The sequence below is a fragment of the Parus major genome, chromosome 1, assembly GCF_001522545.3.
Source record: "Parus major isolate Abel chromosome 1, Parus_major1.1, whole genome shotgun sequence".
In the NCBI taxonomy this organism is placed as follows: Eukaryota; Metazoa; Chordata; class Aves; order Passeriformes; family Paridae; genus Parus; species Parus major.
The window spans coordinates 42,050,723-42,068,397 of NC_031768.1; the positions used below are offsets into that span (position 1 = coordinate 42,050,723).

At 35.9% G+C, this 17,675-nt stretch overlaps 1 protein-coding gene across 1 annotated transcript in view; it reads right to left on the reverse strand.

The window, feature by feature from the left end:
- GPC5 (glypican 5) overlaps positions 1-17,675 on the reverse strand; it is a 587,425-nt gene that overhangs the window by 434,393 nt on the left and 135,357 nt on the right. The gene's annotated exons all lie outside the window — the stretch shown is intronic.

Consider the following 17,675-nt stretch of genomic DNA (forward strand, 5'->3'; position numbering starts at 1 on the left):
TCAGCGTTTTTTATCACTGAAATGTGCATTAGTAATACTGCGTTTTTGCATATTTTGATATGCCAAGACAAATTCCTGGAAAAAACGTGAATGAGGAAATTAAAAAAAATAGCTTTTCAAGAGAGTGAAGAGATTACACAGCCAAACCACTTGCAGCACAAAGCTTACTAAACATGCAGGAGTGATTGTGTGATTTTGCTTTTGATAGCAGAGGGCAGCTGAGGTTCAGCAGACCTCTTCTAGGTCTACATAATTATATCTGATTAGTTGGAGTTTGTTTAAGTTGCCTAAACATAAGAGTTTAACACAATTTAAGGTATCTAATCTTAGAATTCATCTTAAATATGGCAATGGATTTACTGAATGTCTTCAAAAGATTTAGTAAAATCTTTTATGCAGCTCAGAGCATACAGGGATCCCAGTCATCCTGGCCATCACAAAATCATAGAAAGATTTGGGTTGGAAGGGACCTTAAGTTCCAACACCCCTGCCATGGGCAGGGTCACCTTCCACTACACCAGGTTGCTCAAAGCCCCACCCAATCTAGCCTTGAACACTTCCATGACAACATTGTGGACCCTCCTCTGAAAGTATTACGGAATTGCTTAAGACTCTCCAAATAATCTAATTAATATAAAAAGACTGACTATTTATTCCAGTATTTTGCAGTTTCTGGCCTCTGCTTAAGAAAAACTAATCTATCTCATAGTTTCCATACTGTGAGATTTATTTAAGATAAGCTGCACATTTGTGTATATTTTTCAAGTCACAATTTTATAGGTCCTGTGTTCAATGCCCTTAAGAGGTTAAGTGTCATGTTTCAGCCTAGTTTAAAGCTTGAAAACCTTTTTTTTGATGCACTGCAGGTCAAAAGTGCAGATCCTGACAGGTCACTAGTTCCCACTTGATGGTAAAATATACTCTGTGCTGCAGAGGAGATTTCTCAGCTGCTGCTGAAAAAGACTGAAAAAGATTGATGCCTGGAACCTGCTTAGAGGCAGGCAATATAGGCTCTACCTAAGCATAATCTCTACTGTTAAAAGCTTCATTTAAAAATATTCTTCACTAATATTTTACTTGTTGCAAAAGAAATTTACTTTTTCTTTTGCAACAAGTGGAAGGGTGGAAAGAGCACAAACAGCTTTTCTTCTCTCCTTAGATTCTATAAACATATTTACATATATCCTAGTTTAGAACATCTGCTTTTGTAAATCAGAGTCCAGGAAGAATTTTCTATTATAACCCAACAGGAGAAAAATCAATAAATGTTGAACTTGAATGTCTCTCTGAGTGCCTGCTAGACAATGGTTATGAAAAATGCTGACTCCAACAATATGGAGGGAGTCCATGCTTATCTGTAGCAAAAGACAGAAGGCATTGTTTTTCCTGTTTCCTTGTATTCTGTTTCAGAAGATTGCTATCCTAGATGTTGGAGACCTTGCTCAACTGTCCAGGTTGATTACTTGGTAACAGAAGTCAGGAAAGAAAGATTTATCATCATAATTAATTATTTTTGCCTTGCATATAGTACACTGATGCCATCTACAGACATTAGTAAAAGCATTTCTAAATGCATCAAGTTTAACCTATGAAGGTTATCTCCTGGATATTAATTAATATGTTTATTTCACTGACTAAGACTGGAATACTAATAGTTTAACCACTGGAGATCAGTTCCTCTGTGACTGAGATCAAATAAAAGGCTCTCACCAATTTGACAGAAACTGAATTAAGCCCTGAAACAGTTTTTCTTTTTCTTTTAATAGCACCATCACACCACACACATATATACCCCCTCCACACACACCACCCCTTCCTCGGCAAACCAAATTATTTCCTCAAATTTTGCTGCACAAGACAAACTGTTCTCTTGTGCCTAGATGATATATTTTGTTTGATTTGGACAGACTGAGTAAAGTCTTATAAGAGGTAAACTGTTCTGCTACAGTTTTTCCTGAGAAATTCCAGGAAAATACTAGAGGTGTAATTCATACAGTCAGGCACAGCCCCGCATTGCTTTTACATTTACAGATCATCCAAACCTTTGCGAGGTTTGTCTTCTACTTTTCTTGATTTGGATTTAAACAAGTGTAGTCCAATCTGATTTGGATTTTGGTTTACGGCCTTTTATATTTTCCCTTTCTCTTAGCTTTCATTGTATCCCCTAGGGAATTCCACTATCTCACCTGTCACTAAAATTTTGTTTGATATATAGTTTATACTGCAAAAACTGCAACTCTCTATTTCTGCAAATAACATCCTGAATCCAGGATGTCACTAGTTCATTTCCAACAGCTATGCTTTATTTGCATTTCTAGTTGAATTGGCACTGAAGATGTACTGCCTCCTGTACAAGGTCTGATGCGAGAAGGAGGATCTGAGATTATCAGAAACCTGAAAGCATGAATATAACTGCAGTACATTGTTACATAAATTCTTGTAAATAAACTTAACAGTCTTGATCATCCATCATGATATGCTTTCAAAGATTTTGAAGTTCATTATACTCACAGACTTTTATTTTCTGAATGGGTAGACACAGGAGAAAGGAAAGCAGCCCTGAGAACAGACAGCACAGATATAGGAAAGGCAAAGTGCCTGACCCTTCTGGGAACATCACCTGTCCTGGTGGCTCTGTGGGTGAGGGGAGAACAAAGTGTGCCTTACAACCTACTTCAGCCTGGCATAATATTCTTATTGCCAGGCTGATGAGATATAGCTTGGGTAAATGGACTGTAAAGTAGTTGTAAAATTGGCTGGATCACTAATTTTAGAGAGTTGTGATCATTAGAACAACATTTAATTGAAAACCACTTCAATGGAGTCAAGAGCTGGGGCTGATACTGTTTAATGGCTTTATTAACGACTTTTACAAATGAAGGAAACACACTTTCATCAAGTTGGTGGGTGATGTCAAATTGTGGAAGAGAAATCAATAGGCTGGAATTGGGCTACAATTCAGAGGCATCCCTGATGGATTAATTGAAGAAATGGGACAGCAGGAATCCCTTGAAGTTCAAGGAAGGGAAAGTCCTGCTCCTACACTTCTAGCTAGGCAACTCTACAGGACATCTGGTTTCTTGGTACGTACAGTGAAGTTAAAAACTAGAAGAATAAAAAATTGACAAATTCTTATCACCTGGACTATTTAATTTCATTAAATGTTTTGTTCCATTCTGGTTGGATTTAACGGTAAAAGATACAGCTAACTCCTCAAAGCAGAAATCCACATATAGATACCTTGTAGTTAGAAAGAAAGGAAAACTCTAGATAAAGATTCTATTTTTGGACATTTTGCATTGCAGACATATGAAAATATATTTAAAAAATATCCCTGTTTACTTAAATTTTTCTTTTAAATGAAGAGAATAGTAAGAACAGCCAAGAACTGAGCCAACACTTTGACTAGAAGATTTCTACTGAAATTTTAGGAACATCTGAAGCTAAGATGAACTTTCCATCATGTCAGATACCTCAAACAGGTTAAGAGTTAGATCCTGTGTTTGATACCACTACTTGGCACAACCCTGGTTAGTAGAAAAGCTCAGTAACTGTTTGCCTAGATGGATAAACTATGTATTTAAATACATGTATGTGTGCTATTAGGAAGAATTGTATTAACCAAACTGGAGTTAACGTGAAACACAACAGAAGCAAACCAGGAACTGTGGAAAAAAATAAAAAGGGGGGGGGGGAGGAAGCAAAAGGAAAAAAGGAAAGAAAGTAGGAAACAGGAATAGAGAATACTGAAATTGAAAATATTCTTGGATTTAAGATGCATGAAGCTGAGAACTCATCTGAAAACAAAAGAAAAACCAGAATAGTTGAAGACAATAAAATTAGACAAGGGGATCACGAAGAAAGAAAAAAGAAAAACTGATTAGACAGGAGAAAAAAAATACCATTATGAAAAGTCTTTCTGTGGAAAAAAATATGTACAGTGCCAAAGTTTGGAAAGATGAGTCATCAGAATGCTGGAGTATAGCTGGAGGATGATGAAGTGAGGAGTAATACTGCCAGATCGAAATATACACCAAGAAAGATTTCATTTTTTAAATCTCAGCAACAATGATAAAAGGAGTAAATATACTTCTATAAATAATAACAAGATTTACAGTTCTCTCTTTAGAAAAAGAGAATTACTTAAGTAGAAGGAAAAGTTAAGCTAAATAATGAAAAAAGTAAATGAACGTAAATGAAGGTACCATTAGTAAATCACAAATATGAGAAAGAGGAATAAGGACTAATCAACTTTAAGTAGAACTTATTAAGGTTATTAAAGGAATAATATAGCACAGTTGCTGCTGACAAAAATGGGTACATGATCAAAGTCACCTGCTCCAATACTAGGCTTCTTATGTTGGCTTCCCAAAGTGGTTCTAAAGCCAAAGCCTTTTTTACATTGTTTCTCCATAAAGGCAGAAGGGTTGCCTTGACCTGGTTGAGGAGTTAGAATCTCACTCAACAGCAAGAAAAGGCCAAAATGGTGACACCATGACACTGAGTCTGTCTGGTGTGTTCACCTGCTAGTCAGGGAAATCACTTTGCATCATCTTGGAGATCTTGAAGATCTGAACTTTAAACATAAATTTCACTTTGAACCTCTGTTTAAGCTCCTTTGCAATAAAAATGCAAAAGTGTATTTGCCTGGAGCCATTTAGATGATATGTGAATACCACCAGGAAAATTCTTACTGGTTCAGTGTTATAAACAGATAATTCCAAAGCAAAAGTTCCACTGTAACTGCTACCAAAACAAAAGTCACCCAAAGATTTAACAATTGAAAAACTGAAGTCTTTTGGATTGTGAGCAAAAAGACTGAAAGCAGGTTAGCAGGAATTTAAGGTATTTTGGTGCATATATTTTGGCTGTTTCAGACCTGTTGAAACACCTGGGTTTCTTCTGTGCTGAAGACCACAACCAAGATATGGAAATTACCACCAAACAGCCAGAGGAAAGTCTAACTGTTTGGTCCCCAAAAGACAGACTAGGAGATCCGCTCATCCAGAGGGTGACCAATTTGTGTAACATCTGTAACACTGTAACATTGTTTGGAGGCAGGAAACTATTACAAATGCAGATGCAGCAAAAGAAGGAAAAGTCTACCTGTTTATTACTAAACTGAAGCCATCTCACCTGGATATAGAGGTCACTGCAGCATCAAGTTTAGGCAAAGTTACAAATAATCTGTCTAGTCTATTAAATATGGTGAAGAAAGGGTTTAGGGGGAAAAAAGCCCCAGGAAACTGAAGCTGGAACTCAATATCTGATTAATGAATAGAACAAAAAATTTAAGGGTCAGCTGTGTACGTCTATTGCACAGTTTGCGCTGAGCACCCATACGTGAGTGACCAAAATGTTAAAGTTTAATGACTTAAGCAATCTTAAACAAACTTGCAAAAGCAGCAGGTGCTTTGCTGAGGCCAGGCTTGCACCTCTCAACCAGAGGGGAGGAGAAGAGTTTCTGTGTTTGTGGTAGCAAAACCTCTGATGTGCACAAGAACAGCATGTTGGCAGGTGTAGCACAGCTCAATAGTTTTGGAAAAATTTTTCATTTCTCATTGCTTTTATTTGCCATTTGTTGAGTGCAACAATATTGTCTTTCTCTTATTAAAACTCTGGGAAGCAAATCAATTAATGGATAAATGACCACCTAAAAATACTTGACTGCTCAAGCCACAAACACTTATAAGTTCTCAAGTATAGTTTGGTATTTGCCTGAATTGCAAATGCTTGCAAGGTAAGACAAAAGGGCACACTGTCCATCCTCTTGCTCCCTTGCCTGATCATTCCCAAAGAATATCCAGGAACATACCATAGGATAGCAATCTTGGCATTTTCCAAAACGAAGTACAGATGTGGACAGTTACTTTGCTTTTATAGCTATAGCTCAGAAGCTGAAGAGATGGGTTCAAAACTTCAGAACTGAAAAAGAGTTCATTATGTCAAACATACAACATCAGTTTGTTATGCAATTGCTTGTCCAGTATCACTAATAAAAAGACAAAAAGATTTTGAGTTTTCTAATACTGACACCACAGATGCTGTTACCACATGGTGTTGCCATATCTCAATTTAGAATCTAATTCAGAATGCATCTGTTTAGGTGTATTCAATTTAGGATACACTGTAATCATTTGCTTTAATGAAAACATGAGAAAATCAAATCCTAAACTCTCAAGCAAAGACAGTGTGATTTTGGGAGATGGAAAATTGAAGGAAAGATAATTACTTTGAAATGGTGAGCATCCAACACACAGAGTGCCTGAATATTTCAATTCATTCTCCAGTATATGTGATCTATCTGTATTATATTAAATTGACATTTGTGTGCTGTGAACATTTCCTGACACCAAGATAAACAGGTGTGAAGCAGCCCTTGCCTATGCTAGTGAGATCTCCCAGCCTTCAAAACAGGGTGATAGTAGCATATTGCTTATTGGGAACAGTGCCTAGAACCTTCAAACTCCCAAATTATGCCTGGGAATTGCTTGGGGAAGTGCCAGTTGATATAAATCAAAACTCTTCCAGGGACTGTTCTAATAACCTAACAGGACAGATGATATTCTTCCAATGCCTTGATACATTCCTGAGCATTAGTTACTTTATACACACATATAAAAAAGAAATACACACATATACACATATAAAAGCATATTAAAATGGTTGTTCATGTGACCAGAAGTTCTGCTTGGCCAGGCACTCTTTATTTCACAAAAACCCTAGTGAAAAACTTTCAAAAATTGTTTTGCTTAACCACCTTCTCCTGTCAGACCCCACTGGAAACTGCCAACAGGAAAGCAGGACTTTTGGGAATGGATACCAGCTCAGCCCATTCTAATGGGGAACTTCTATTTATGTAAGTGTAGTTTCTGGATAGCACTGATAGACTGGTACAGCACATAACAATAACTTTAACTTATTTGTTTTTGAATTTTAAATACCAAATGAGTAGTCACCATGAATAAATAAAAAAAGAAATTATCAGCAGTAGAAGGTCATGTTGGCTTCTATAAGGGTATTTAGACATCAATTATCCAGACTCTGGTCAGAGCATATAATTTTATTTTAGATCTATAAATTCACTAATGTCTTGTAACTCACTTTGCAGCCTCTTCTCTGCAATTCAAGCAGTGCTACTATGATGAGCAATGGGTGTAAAAGAATTCCTGTATATGTAAAAGGACTGGCTGCCAAGGAAGCTTCACACATGTGAACTCTTTCCCTTTGAAGTGATCCCCATATTTCTGGATCTAATACACTCCATAATATTTCATAAAAGCTGCACAGTCCATCTTCTCAAGCCTACATTGGGTGGAATTTCTATGAGGAAAAAAAAGGGGACGCTGTGGGAAATTTTTTAAGTCAGTCCCCTGCTAACAAGTACCATCTGGCTGGAAGGGAAGCAAAAAGCTGCTGGCTTGATCCAGTTTGGTTTGTACCTGCTTTTTCTTGTATTTTGAAAAGGGAGATACACAAACTCTGGATTGGCAATTTTTGGGAGAGGACTTTCTAAAATAAAAATATAATAAGCATTAAAAAATACAGAAAAATAAAAGTGAATTCACTAGTAGTATCCTTAATAAGACTTATTTCCCTGAGTTCCCACTGAATATACCATATGCAGGGCAATTATTACCAATACCATTATTTCTTACAACATACAGATGAAGGCACAAGGACTGCATGTATCATTCCTCGGCTTTGCAAGAACGGGCACAGCCCTCCTCAAAACAGTGGTTGCACATCCCCTGAATGACAAAGTACTCTGAAGCAAGTCATGTTTAATAGCAGTAGGTGGGGGGAAACCTCCATGTGATGCTTTTTAGCAAATAACTATCTAACATAATGCTACCACTTAGTGTAACCACAGACATGTCTACAGCTCGTTTATACTCGGATGACTGAAATCCTGACAGGAATTTGGCTGTAGTGGGGACAGATTTTTATTATCTCCAGGGAAGGGAACTCCAGAACCTCAATGGGCAGTTGGTTCCAGTGTTCTGTCACCATCAAAGTAAAGAAGTTTTTTTTATCATATTCTGCTGAAACTTTCTGTGTTTCAGTTTATGCCGGTTGCCTCTTGTCCTGTTGCTGGGCACCACTGGAAAGTCTGGCCCCATCCTCTTGGCCAGCCTTACAATATTTAAGATTGACAAGATTCCCTCTCAGTCATCTCTTCTCCAGGTGAAACAGTCCTTTTCAAAATGTAATACAGGTATAGATATCTATAACAACAATACTGTTGTTTCTAATTCATCCATTTCAAGAAGGCATTAAATATGTATCTGATTCAATGCTACACACAGGGACCATCACCATTATTAGGCATCACTCCATTCCTTTTCTCTTTCCTTTCACCTTTGGTTTCAATCTGCTGAAGAAAACTGCTAAATCCAGAGGGCTTTGGGGTGTTTTTTTTTCTTGGCTAACTCCATACCAGCAGCAGGCTGAGTCCCTGCTCTACCAGAAGTCCCTGGAACCAATCAGAAAGTGAAAATATATTTAAAAAAAAAGCATGTTGATACCTTCACTCCATTCTGGAGCTTCACTCCCCATAATCTGGAGTCTCTGGGCTGGCAGTACAAGGTACTACTATTGCATCAGGACACTACAGTGGCAGAAATCTTGGCAGCCAGACAAAAGGTAATGGCAATTTCAAAGGTACAAGGCTCTTCTTGGAGCTGCAGAAAGTGACAGAGCTGTCAGTGTAATCAGAATAGAAGCACCTAAGTAAAAAAGAAAAACACCAGTAACAGCAAAAAAAGAAGGCCTTTTTCTGGAGAAAACTCAAAGTGAAAGTTAAAAATACTATGTATGTATTTTAAGATAAAAAAGTATTTCCCAATACTCAGGAGGTTGTTTCTATTAAAGGAGCTAGAAGAGAAGGAAAAGTGTTAGGTTGTTGGTTTTTTTTTTTCCTAAGGGCAGAAGAAATACCTCTAAAATCAAACATTTAACAACCTGTCAGGACTGAAGAGTAAACATACAAACATGGATGGCATTCTGTGTTCCTGCAGTGTAAATATCTTTTGAACTGCAAATAGTTAGCTTTTCCATAGTCTAGTCTTTAAAATGAGAGCTATATTTTCACCCTGCAGACCCAAAAGAAATTAGATGCCACACTTGGATATGTACTGTGTTGTACATTTAAAATTTCCTTGTACTGCTCAGAAAAAAATATACTAAAATTATATGAATTTCCATGTACCTGTGGATTGCTTTGTCATGACCATCTTTAAATTATTGAGAGTTGAAAATTTTTATTATATTAACCTACCAATCAAGATAAATATACTTAAAAAACAAAGCTGTATTTTATATATTAAGTTCGTATAGAAAAAGCTATATTCAAACATGAGTCAACCTTTCTGATATTAATACTGTGCATCAAAAAAGAAAATGACAAATCACAAAAAATATCAATCAAATGCTTTCAGTTCTACGTATGAATGTACACTTTATACGGTATTTACATAAAGTTGCAGGTACAGAAAGGAATCCAAGAGAGGAAAAAAATCAGTCCTGCATGGCATGCCTTGATTTGCTCTAAAATGTTGCTTCAAGCACAAATCATTTAGTAACTTCACCTGCAGTTGCATGGGCAAGGCAAAGGTTAGAGGAGAAGTGGTCAGAGGATCACTCCCAAGCCCTCTAGGAAATCTCCCCTTCTGATGTGTGGTTTAAACAAGCAGCAGAAACCTTCCTGCAGCAGTCTCTCTGCAGCACCTGTCAGTGCAGCAAGAGCTCCCCCCTTTGTTTTCACAAATTTTAACCACATTGCTCACTTCTGATATTTGAAAAAGACAGGGGGAAAAAAAAAAAAAAAGAAAAGAAAGAAAAGGCAAAAAAGTAGCTATGAAGCCTTATGAGTGAGGAAAAAACACCAAGCAAAAAATATTAAAAAAAAAATAAAAAAAGGGAAAAAAACCCCACCCAAAAAAACAATCCCAAGTTCTTTATTTCAACAAAAAATTCGTAACCTGAGTACTTTGCGATCTTTACAAAATCATCCACTACAAGCCAAACTGGACTTGCTTAGACAACGGGCTATTGTGAAGCAGTCAGACTGGGGAGGAGTGACATTTCAAGGCAAATACTTCAGAAAGCCTGTCTGTTAAGTCAGAATCGTTTATTCACCCCCAGATCAAACCCCAGAACCTTCTGAAAACAAACACCTGACATTTCTTTAAAGACAAAAATTTCTCCAAGCTTTTACCACTTCAGCCAATAATCTGGACACTGAGCCAGGGCCTCTCAGGTTGACTGGCTTATTTATTGAAAATTTATTGAAGTTTCTTATTTTATTGAAAGTTTATTTAAAATTGTTTAAAGCTCTAAGTATACCCTATGAAAATCAGTAATGCACACACACTGGAAAGTGGTAAAGATAACAAGAAAGAGCAAACAAACCTGGAAGACTATTCAAAACATTATCCAGGAAGATACTAAAACCTCTTAAAAATATGACAAAATGTTTGAGTAAGAACAGCAACTGCAATTTCAGTAACTATAGCAATTAAGGCACAGACTGTTAATTCTCTTTCTCTGGGCACAGACTGAAGGCAATAAGGAACATGTCTTATGGTACTCCATTACCGCTTCCTTATGCTAACATGCCTTAGTTTCAAACTACAGCTGCATGAATCAGGAGTAAAGTTGAAATGTATCTTATTTTTCCAGAGAATGTTTTATCTCAGTCGTGAAAAAAAGTAGAAGGCCTTCCTATTAGCATATTATTTTTAAGGGAAAAAAAAAACCATAAAAAAATTAAAATGCATTTTCACACACTGCAGATTAACTAATGCTTTGTCTCAATTATATGTTTGCTGTTTCAGTTGACCTGGTAAGGCGTTTCAAAGTTTTTGACTCATTTAGCTGTAGCTCCACGGTGTGGCCAATGTGAGAATATACTGAAGCAACTTTCCAGCTGCTATGTGCCGTCATTCTCAATCAGGTATCAACAGCTTTGTCCATGGCCTCCCCTTCCAGAAGAAAAGATTAGAGGCTAATGCAATCTACTAATGGGCTTGACTTATTTTTTTTCCCCAATATTAATTTCAGGAAGCTTAACACCTTTGTTATATCCTGTAGTTTAATGGCTTCCATATAAAACATCAAAATGAAAAAAATAAATAAATACAATTTATATAGTATTGACAAAGATGAAAAGTACATCTGCCTAACAGAACAGCTTTCCATTTTTTAAGCAAATTCATGCTCTGACAAGACAGAAACACTGTATATCTGAAACGCTGTAGCCATAATTTCTTTTTCCACTGGAACAATCTACTAAGTGAGATAAATACATTACTTTGAATTACATGTCATTGATCATTAAATTCACTTACACACAATTATACTCTTATGCTGAGTTATTTCTTTGAGACTCCTAAAGGTAAAACCATTCAGGTTATTTGCTGTAGTGTCTGTGTGTGCGCACAAGCTTGTTTAATTTAAAGCTGGGCCAGAGATCTAGATTTAACATTCCCTGAGGGTGACTGGAGACAATACAGATCTATTGTTCATTCAATACAAGTACTTATTGAAATGAACTATTAGAATAAACACATTAAAAGTTCATTCAGTGTTAACTGCAAAAGTGATGACTATTCTGAGAGTTTAAGAATACAATCAATTCTGTGCTACCATCGCCAAACTGATTCATTCTAACAAGAAACATTTAAAATTGGGAAATTACAATACAGTTAAGGTTGCCAGTTTGCATTATTTTATTCCTAGCTAAACTTTTCAGGCATTCATAAATTGACCATAAAGGTTTGCTCTGCCCTGGGGCTACTGTGATACATATATTAGGCTGACAATCTGTTCCTTATTCAGCTTGCTATGTCTAGATAAGAAATATCACACGTTATCCTGAGTCTGCCTGCAAAGTCTGACAAGGGTGTATGAAGTTAAGAATCCAATGAAAAATTTTATCCTGTCTTTTCTCATATCAATTGACAATGCTCTGTAGAATTTTGCTCACCCAGTATTGATTATCCTCATGATAACTAACACAGCAATGATAATTTATCAGAATACTTTACAAGCATGATTTAATTTATATTCATTATACCCCCATAAGGCAGCTAGGTAAGTGATGCTACCCTTTTGTGGGGAATTAGAGAAAGGCAAAGTGACTTGCAAAAGGCTGTACAATTATTTAATGCACACTTATAAGACCAAGACTTCTCTAACCATATATCCTCTCTTGTAAATTCTAGTTCCTGCCACATTTATTGGTCAGCCTGTTCTAATGAGAGGTGTCCCTGCCCATGGCAGCTAGGGTTGGACCTGGATTACCTCTAATCTCCCTTCCCATCTACACCATTCCATGATTCTGTGATTTTATGATAAAGGTCTTTGATACTAAGGACAATATTTTTACAACACACAAATGTAAGTGCACTGGTGTTGTGAAGACACCTTTTTATTCACACTTAGTTCTGTGATTAAAATTAATTAAAGACTGGTCCTTAGAGTTTCAAATGTCCCTTTTAAAGTTATACAATTAAATAAAATTACAATTAATTTACGATACACTATTAAATAAACAATAAAAATACATTTACTTAAGATGCTTGACTCCTTCCAGTCATCAAGCATCTGAAGTAATTGTATATGAGAGAGATAGTGAGAAATTACATTGGGTTTTTTTAAGTGAGTTTGATAATTCTTGGAAAGCTTTGGGTATTTTGGGTGTAGCTGTTATTATCAAACCCAAAAGCTGTTAGCAGGAGCACTATAACAAATTGTCATCACTCCTTCTGATCTTTCTATGATTACATGGTATCGAATACCCAGAAAAACATCCAAGATCTTTAAAAGATAAACTCATGTTAATTTAACTCATGTGTCCAAACTTTTATTTTAATTTTAAAAAATAGCTGAGAAAATTTCAGTCTTCACAGTATGTGCTGTATGAAAATAGACACCTCACTTCACTTTATATGATGCCACAGACTTCCTTGGAGTTAAGTCTTTTTAAGAAGTGTTTATCCTCTGCATTGCAGCATGGTCCTTGCTATCCTATCTGTGGTCTGACTCCCTTACCATCCTGATTTTAAGGGTGTAGTGGTCTCTCCCAAAGTGAGTCTCATTTCAAAGAATTTGCTTGAATGCTTTAGTTTTAGAAAGGTTTTTAACAAATCTACTATTGTTAAAAGAAAGAATTAACTATTTTTTTTAAGGAGAAGAATGTGAGACAATGAGAACTAGTTTTAAAAATAAATGTATTGGACATTTCTTTAGAAGAAGAAAGTCCTGAAAATTATACACCAGTTTTTGCTTGGATTTTTTTTTGATGCAATGCTTGCCAGTGTGCCAAGGGAACACACAGCTTTGATGAGTTTCAAATTATTATTATCATCTGTGTATCTGGGGGTTTATTTATCTATGATCAGCTGCTGAAATCATTGAAAAGAGTGTCATAAGTTCCACTGATAATTGCACCCATATCCTTCTTAATATGCTCTCTGCTTGCATGTTTTTGAGAGCATCTTTAGTGGCAAAGAGCATATAATTTCCTTTTATCTTCCATTGTCACTTCTTGCCTTCAAAGGCTGTGAATATATCCAGTATTATACTCTGAATAAGGAAACATTTATTCTTGTCTGAAAGCATAAAATAATATCAGTTCAGGCTTTGTATCTATGTTTCAGAGACAAAGAAAAAAATCCAAGTAACTTTAACTGTATTATCGTTACATATAGTATAGCATGTAAATATATTATTATAAGATAAAAACAGCTTGAAAGAAAGGAATCACCTTTAAAGCATTAAGAAACTGTGGCAGAGAATCATACCAATTAAAATAGAGAAAAGAAGGAAAAAAATAAATCCACATGGCTGAGTATTCTCATTAAACTCAAAGTCTGTCAATGAATATTTATCTTTATTCTTCTGCCTGGAAGGAAGGCTGAAGAAAGACTGAGCAAAAACACTTACTTCTGTCAATGAGGCTTAGTAATCAACTCCATCACCAGAAGTCCTCTTACTGCCAGCTGTCATTCAGATGACAGGTTATTTCAATATATCAGCAGAGGGCCAGCTGGCAGGGGGATAGAAATGACAGCCTTGCTTGAGTAGTGAAAAGTATTTTCAGCAGAATTAGCAAGGCTGAGATGCCTGTATATGCCTGAGGATACAACTAAGGCCAGAGGAGGGATGCATTGGATCAGATAGGAAGATGTATTTTCTGTCTTCTAGTAAATGTAGAGAAGTATGTTTTTCCAAATAGCGTAAAGTATGTCACTCAGAGGTAAATTAATGTTTGATCTGTTTGGCAGGTTACCTTTTCTCCTTTATACTTATTTCCTGATGTTATTCTCCTATCTCATACATTTAACTGTTAGAAGTTTCAGCTCTAAATTTCAGTTTTATTGCATGACATACAGTGGTTTCTTTGGACTTCCTGTCATCTTTGTGATCTTCCTTTTTCTCCCTTTTTTTTGAAACATCTTTAGGATCTTATTTTCTTTGTTACTTCAGATTCTTCTCAGTCTCTTTAATTTGTTCCCTGCTGTGCATTCATTTGACTTCCTACCCTCTCAGAGGTTTAACTTCAGTTGACTTTAAAATTATCTGCTTAAGGATAAAACCTCTATTTCCAGAACTTCACCACCAAAATTGGAAGGTCTTGTTTGCAGTGCTGTACTGCAATTATAAGAAACTTTTATTGACTTTATTGGGAGCTGAAGGTATCAGAAGTTGCTGAAATTCAGTCTCTGTGAGTATAGGCAAATGAAAACTTGACTTTTTTCTGCTACTCAGTGCATTTCTTTTACTTATCTTCAGGTTTCAAAGTCTCTTTTCAGTATTTCTTTTCAATCCTGGCTTTTTTCCATCAAATTGTTGAAAAATGACTGAATTCTCCATTTTCATAGGCAGAATGTGGATTTAAAGAGATGGTCTGGAAATTAATTTGACTTGGAATTAGCTAGTATTCTATATTTTACTTTCTGTTTTCAATTGAAATATATTAAATAACTATTTTAACCTTTAAAAATAATTTTTCAGACTTCAAAATGTAGGGCAAAGGATACGCATAGCCTTTATTTCCCCCAATTCCCTCAAAGCAAGAACTTAATGAACTCTAAAATAAAACTTTTATTTTCTATACCTTAAGTCACCTGAGCTATTTTATATATTACAGTAAATACATAAAATTTCTGTAAATTGGACAAAGGAAGGACCTTATATAAGGACAAATCATACCATTACTTCTAATGCTGAGAATTACATTATCTACAGAAGAAAGTATGCCTAAATTAATGTTTCTTATCACATACATGCATGATTCCATCTGTTTCCTATGAAGCAGATACCATCCTATCAGCACTGATCAACACAGTTGGACACTGAAAATGTAACATGAATTTTTGAGCAATGCCTCATTTGAGTATCAATAATCATTTTGGCCCCCCAACAAGATTTTAATATGCCATTTATAAATTTTTAGGCTGCCCTAAGGCACATTTTGCTAGTCCATTTATCTGTGCCTTCTGCAGGTACAAAAGTACCAGAACAGCTGCCCTCAACATTCCAAAGCAGTTTAACATTTTACTAAAAATACCATGAAGTGCTCTAATGGTATGTTCTTATCTGTGTCTAATGGAATGTTCTGATCTATTTTGGTATACATTTTTAATTTTAAGATGAGATTTCAGTAACAAGAGGATATTTAAAACCCAGCACCACCTTTCCAATTTGAGACTGTTTAACAGACATGGGGTTTAATGCACTTTTTTTTTTCTTTTTGCATAGATTTGTTTTCCTTGCTATTTGGATAGAAATCAACTGCAAGGAAACATGAAATTGCTCAGTTTTCAGGCATTCCTATAACGAAATTTCCACAAATCTCACTGATGATACCTAGCTTCCTTTACTGGGATGACACTGAACACTCACTGAGGAGATTTATTTACCATACTTCTGATGCCACGCTGCCAGATTTTAGGGGTTAACATAGCAAAATGCAACTTTTCTAAGAAAGCTAGTGAGCTCCTTTCCTGGGTAAAGGGAGTGCCTAGAAATCCCAGTGGTCACTGAAAGGCCAGTTATGTCACATCTTTATCCACAAAATATTCTTTGAGAATGGCCTGACTCTACATTCTTTAACAACCTCAAGCTAGCTTGCATCCCTAAAAGCAATGCTGCTATCTTAAAAAGTGCAACTAAGCAAACTGCAGACACAACACTTCCCTGTTTCTCATGACAGAAGAAGATATAAAAGTGCTACTTATACTGTGGCCTAACAGCATTCAATATTGTTTAGTATTTGAATATCAGACTGACAGGTGCCATATCAATATACAGAATTGCTTGAAGACATATAAAAAAAAATAACATCTGATCAATGGTAAACCAGTCTTTTAAATGCATGAGTGCACTATGTTACTAATAAAGGCCCCTTGGAGTTAACACTGGTGCAAGCACAGGCGGATTCTGAGTACCCTCTCCTAACTCTCTTGTGAATTCAGTGCATTATAAGCAGAAAGGAAAAAGGGCGATTCTTCTGATATTGCACACTGGGGAATTCCAGTGTAGCTTACAGCACGTTCATTAGCATGCTCCTTCAGATACAAAAGAAACATTAGAGATACTGTAGGAAAGTGATTATAAATGAGCCACAAAAATTAAATTAATTTTTTAACTTCTGGAATGCATCAATCCCTTTTCCCTCCTATCAAACTTTCTCTGACATCATCAAAGACTGCTTCAATACAGAACAAACCCAGCTAAGATGTAATGTATTATTCAGGGCTGGAGTCAGACCCAGTTTCACTGGGACAGCTGCACCTCATTTGCTCAGCATCGCCATTTCCCTTATCTCCCACACCTGTAGTGTCTTCCCAAAATTAATATTCACATGGTGGTACCCTTAAGGTTACAAGTAAAAAAATAATACAAGTAAAAAAAATAAACCAAGCAAAAATTATGACTCTTATAATAAAACTCAAGACTTTATGCTTAGGGAAAGACTTCCAGAGAAAAACAGACATACAAAAATTGACTATGTTGTGGAAAAAATTAGGTGTTCTACACCTTTTGGGAAAAACCCGTCTTTGCAAAACCACAGAACAATTACATTTAACTAAAATATCTTAAATTACTGTATGGGATGTGTTCTAAATATGTTTAGGTAAAATAGTCAGAACCACTAACAAGGTTCTTAAAATCTTGACAATATATATTTTTAAGAATTGATTGAACGGTCATTTTTCAATGATTCATGAAGGTCTAGGGCAAAAGCTGATGCCACCACACAGAGCAGACAGGCACTTTAAATGCTGAGATGACTGTCAAAAGGCTACTTCTGAAAAATTCAAACTGATAAGGAAATTAATAGGACTTAAGTCAGAAAGGAAAGAAACTCCCTCATTTTTCAAGGTAATACACAATTGTACTTTCACTGACCTGTCTAATAAAAAAGATTTCATGTATCAAATGAGTACTTAAATATATACCAGGCCATTTCTTTCTATTTTATAGGAATCTTTGAACAGAAAGAAAGAAAACAGTAATTATGAAATAGTATCTCATACAAATATTTAACAAAAAGGGTAAATATTTGGTTGGCTGCACATTGTAGTTATCACTGACTGTTTAGTTATGAAAATTGCTCAACAGCCTCTGAATTTCCTGCATTTCTTTTTTCTCTGATACTCCCT